At 40.5% G+C, this 5,800-nt stretch overlaps 1 pseudogene; it reads left to right on the forward strand.

Moving 5' to 3' along the window:
- Positions 1 to 389: 389 nt before the first annotated feature.
- LOC101426899 (tubulin-folding cofactor B pseudogene) lies at positions 390 to 1,096 on the forward strand (annotated as a pseudogene).
- Positions 1,097 to 5,800: the final 4,704 nt, after the last annotated feature.

Raw genomic sequence — 5,800 nt, forward strand, 5'->3', positions numbered from 1 at the left:
GACACATACTAATCAGAATGTCAAATGCCAAAGACAGAGAATTCTGAGAGAAGCAAGAGAAAAGCAATGCAAAACATATAAGGGATATCCAATAAGATTAATTGCTGATTTCTCACCAGAAACCATGGAGGCAAGAAGACAGCAGTCTGATATATTTAAGATACTACAAGAGAAAAACTTCCAGCCAACAAACTTATATCCAGCAAAATTGTTTTTCAAAAATGAGCGTGAGTTTAGAATATTCACAGATAAACAGAAACTGAGAGACTTTCTAACCAAGAGACCAGATTTTCAGGAAATTCTTAAGGATGTGCTAGAGCCTGAAAAGAAAAGCAGGAGAGGTGGCAGAGCCGGGCTGCGGCCAGGGAGGACGCGTGGAGGCGGAGGTGACTGGGCTGTTGGTGTCCATGGTGACTGTTTTCATCAGCAACTCCCTCAACAGCTTCCGCTCGGGGAAGTGGTACAGTCACAGCCTCACCATCACAGAGTTCAAGTATAAACTGGAGCTGGTGCTTCATGCATGGAACTGGAGCTGTATGGACCCAATGACAAGTTCTACAGCAAGCTGGATCAGGAGGACACACTCTTGGGCTCCTACCCTATGGATGACGGCTGCTGCATCCATGTCGTCGACCACAGTGGTGCCTGCCTCGGCGAGTATGAGGACATACCCAGGGTGGAAATACGAGATCTCACAAGAAGTCTACGACCAGAGACAAGACTAGGTTCGTTCCTTCCTGAAGCACAGCAAGCTAGGCCAGTACAATGAAGAGGAGCGGGCACAGCAGGAGGCAGAGGTCTCCCAGCATCTCAGTGAGGAGAGGGGCCAGGCCAGTGCAATCACTGGGGGCAGCCGCTGCGAGGTGCTGACACCTGGGTACTGTCCTTGCCAGGGCACCGTCATGTATGTAGGAGTCACAGTGTGAATGGGAAATGCCAGGCCAAATATGGCACCTTTGTCAGGCTGTTAACTGTGATGACAGAGGACTTCCCCAAGGAGAACTATGGATTCGATGAGATGAGCCCCTCCATGCTCCAGGTTCTGATTCACCTCCCCTTGCTCACTCCTTGTGTGTGCCAAGGGCCCTCTTTCTGAGATCCCATTTTTATTTTATTCACCTTTTCCCTGCCCTTGGCTTTTGAGACACATATATTAAACTCGCTTGAAATCTGGGGCCGGTGGGGGGAGTGGAGAAAAGACAGGAGAGAGAGGCCTAGAAGAAAGTCTAAAAGAAGATTATATCAATAAAGGTAACTAAAAGTGTCAAAAGAGTGGTGAAAATAAAATATGACAGAAAATCAAATAGTAGGGAATAAACTTAACCAACAATGTAAAGCACTTTTATTCAGAAAACTGCAACCTAGTGTTAAAAGAAATAAAAAAAGTCCTAAATAACTGGAAGAACATTCTATGCTCACAGATTGGAAGACTAAATATCATTAAGATGTCATTTTTACTCAAATTGATAAACAGATTCAGTGCAATCCCAGTACAAATAACATCAGCATTTAAAAAAAAATTGAAAACACAATTATTACATTTGTTTGGAAGGGTAAGGGTCCCGAATAGCCAGAAGCATCTTAAAAAGGAAAAGTGAATTCTCCTCTCTAGACTTGAATTATATTGCCTAGCTATTGTGTTGGGAACAGTGTTGTACTGGCATAAGGACAGACACATAGACCAATGGAACTAAATTGATGGTTCAGAAACAGACCCTCACATGTATGGTCAAGCGATTTTTAACTAGCCTGTCAAACCCACATAGCTTGAACAGAAAAGTCCATTTAACAAATGGTGCGGAAAGAACTTGATACCCACAGCCAAAAGAAAGAAAGAGGACCCCTATCTCACACCTTTTCCAGAAATTAACTGAAAATGGATAAAAACCTAAAAATATAAGCAAGAACCATAAAACTTCCAGAAGAAATTGTAGGAAAATAGCTTCAAGACCTGATGGTAGGTGGTGGATTCTTAAAGGAGATAAAAGGAAGACTGAGATGGACTACTGATGTTTAATGTATGTAGATGTTTTAATTGGCTTTACTGTGAAAGTGTGGAAATGTGTAGAGTGGAGTAACAAATAGTAACAGCTAGTTTGTAAATGGGGATGTGGCCGAAAATGGTAGTCTAGGGATGTAAATGCCAACTGACAATGTTAGAGCATAATCTAGGAATTGAATAACACAGTAAACCAAGAGGTGGATGAGAATTGTGGTTGAGGGGTGGGGGTGGTAGGGTTCAATGGGACCTCATATATATATATTTTTAATGTAATATTATTACAAAGTCAATAAAAAAAAAACCTAAAAAAAAAAAAAAGAATTGTGGTTGATGGTACAGATGCAGGTGTGTCCTTTGTTAGTTAGAGCAAATTTACATCACTAAAGCAGGGTCATGGGAATGTGGAAAAGCATGGGAAAGATACAACTGGAGTGCTTAGCAGTAATAATATAATATTCTTGCATCTATGACAAAGATGTACTGTCAACATAATGGGGCAGTGTATTAGTCAGCCAAAGGGGTGTGGATGCAAAATACCAGAAATTGCTTAGTTTTTATAAAGGGTATTTATTTGGGGTAAAAGCTTATAGATACCAGGCCATAAAGCATAAGTTACTTCCCTCACCAAAGTCTATTTTCACGTGTTGGAGCAAGATGACTGCCAACGTCTGTGAAGGTTCAGGCTTCCTGGGTTCCTCCCTTCCTAGGTCTTGCTTCTCTCTGGGCTCAGGTCCTTTGTTTTCTCCAGGCTTGCTTCTCTTTCCTCTGTGTGATTACTTCCTAGGGCTCCAAATCAAAACTCCAAAATCAAAATCTTTCAGCATCAAAAAGCTCCAACTCTGACCTTTGCCATGCCTTTTATCTGTGAGTCCCCACCCACCAAGGGGCAGACACTCAACACTCTACTGACATGGCCCGATCAAAGCCCTAATAATAATTTAATCATGACCAGGTACAGATCAGTTTACAAACCTAATCCAGTATTTATTTTTAGAAGTCATAACTATATCAAACTGCTACAGGCAGTATGGAAAATGTTTGCCAAATGCACACAATGGACATGATAACAATCAGATGATATTATATTATTTGTGACAAATGTTTCTCCATGGGGTGGTGTGTTGATAAAGGGGTGTTGTTTGGGAATTATGCACATGTGCATGATTGTTTTATAAATGTACAACTTCTGTCATAAAAAATACATTAAAAAATAATAATAGGGTGGGTTGGGGGAGAAATACATCAAATATAAGGTAAGATCTATAATTATTTTTTTGTCTTTATTTTTTTAATGTCCTCTCATAATAACAACCTCCTCCATCATCATGGGACATTCACTGTGCTTGGTGAATACATCTCTGAGTACTGCTGCATCACATGGTCAATGGTCCACATTATAGTTTACACTCTCCTCCAGTCCACCCAGTGGGCCATGGGAGGACATACAATATCCGGTAACTGTCCCTTCAGTACCACCCAGGACAGCTCCAAGTCCTGAAAATGCCCCCACATCACATCTTTTCTTCCCATTCCCTACCCTCAGCAGCTACCATGGCCACTTTCTCCAAATCAATGCCACATTTTCTTTGATTACTAATCACAATAGTGCATGAATAGAATATTAGTAAGTCCACTCAATTCCATACTCTATTCCTCCATCCTGTGGACCCTGGAATGGTTGTGTCCACTCCACATCTATATCAAGAGAGGTCTTAAATTTCACATGGATACTGGATGCAATTCTCCTGCTTTCAGTTGTAGGCACTCTTGGCTCTCTGGTGTGGTGGGTGACCTTCTTCACCTCCATGTTAGCTGAGTGGGGTAAGTCCAATAAACCAGAGTGTAGGAGTTGCTAGTCTGTTGACACTCAGGGGCCTGACTATAAGGTCTATAATTAGTAGTAAGATTTTGACAATATTCTTTCATAATTTGTAACAAACGTCTCACAACAATGCAAGGTGTTGGTGGAGGGTTGATGTATGGGACCCCTGTATGATGTTGTACATGTTTGCTTTGTAAATTCGCAACTTTTACTATACACTTATTGTTTATGTATGTTCACATATATGATATAAAGATAATAATAATAATAATAAGGTAGGTTGGGGAAAAAATACTTTGGTTAGTAGTAATTTTTTTTTTAGATTTATTTTTTATTTATTTCTCTCCTCCTCCCCGCCCTGCCAGTTGTCTGCTCTCTGTTGTCCATTCACTGTGTGTTCTTCTGTGTCTGCTTGTATTCTTGTCAGCAGCACCAGGAATCTGTGTCTCTTTTTTGTTGCATCATCTTGCTGCGTTGGCTCTCCATGTGTGCAGCGCCACTCCTGGGCAGGCTGTGCTTTTTTTTTTCATGGGGCGGCTCTCCTTATGGGGTGCACTCCTTGCGGGTAGGGTTCCCCTATGTGGGGAACACCCCTGTGTGGCACGGCACTCCCTGCGTGCACCAGCACTGTGCATGGGCCAGCTCACCACACAGATCAGAAGGCACTGGGTTTTGAATCCTGGACCTCCCATGTGGTAGCCGGATGCTCTATCTGTTGAGCCAAATCCGCTTCCCAGTAGTAATATTTTGACAATGCTCTTTAATCATTAGTTAAAAATGTTTAACAACAATGCAAGGTATTGGTGGTAGGGTGAGGCACGAGAGTTCAGTATGATGTTATATATGTCTGTTTTGTAAGTTCACAACTATTACTATACACTTATTGTTTATGTATGTTTATGTATGAGTGATATACTTCAATAAATTAAAAAGAATTAAAAAAATACGAGAAAACTGAGTGGCTACATTATTATCAGACAAGATATATTTAAGAGCAAAAATATTAGAATCATAAAGAAGTCCATATTATAATTAAAAATGGGTAAATTTATCAATCCTAAACATTTATGCACCTAATAAAAGAACTTCAAAATACATGAAACAGAAAGTGAAAAATGACAAGGAAAAAATAAACTCACAATTACAGTTGGAGATTGCAATACTCCTCTCTCAATAATTGATGCAAGAACACAGAAAATCATAAAGCATATAATAGACATGAACAGTAGTAACCAACTTGACCTAATTAGCATTTATAGAACAATTCACCCCACGACGGTGGAACACACATTCTTTTCAAATGAAGATGGAACATTTACCAAAATACAGCATATTTTGGGCCATAACACAAGTCTCAATAAATTCAAAATCACCAAGTTATACAAAGTATGCTCTCTGACTACATGCTATTAAATTAGAAATCAATAACAGAAAGATCCCTAGAAAATCCTCAAATATATGGGGACTAAATAACCCACCTCTAATTTTACTACAGCCTGGAAGGGCAGGAAGTTTCTCATCTTTACTCTAACTCACGAATATATGTTGGCATAAAAGAAAGAAAAACTACAACTTTATTTTCCGGTATAGAGGAAATTCTGACAACAATCATATGAACTAGGTTTAGGATTAAAGCAGAGCACACCTTTGTAGCTAATGATCAGGATACAGGCAGGGAACTCATATGGATCTATTTTCAGTAACGGTTTCTCAGCCACGTTATTCCTCAGGGATAGAGACTCTTGGCGATGCTAGTAACTTTGCAAACACATTAATGGGTCTATATGGGGCCAATTATTCTCACTTCCTTACCTGTCTCTTAAACGTTCATCAATGAACTCACCCTCCTCCTCAGATTTGAGACAAGCTGAGCCCATGCTGCTGGGTTGCCCAGGAGGAAATAAAGCTCTGGGGGGATTCTCCTGCCAGCAAAGGACGAGGTGTGGCAAGTTCAACACAGTGGGGCTGCTCTACTC

This window comes from Dasypus novemcinctus, chromosome 3 (genome assembly GCF_030445035.2).
Source record: "Dasypus novemcinctus isolate mDasNov1 chromosome 3, mDasNov1.1.hap2, whole genome shotgun sequence".
Taxonomy (NCBI): domain Eukaryota; kingdom Metazoa; phylum Chordata; class Mammalia; order Cingulata; family Dasypodidae; genus Dasypus; species Dasypus novemcinctus.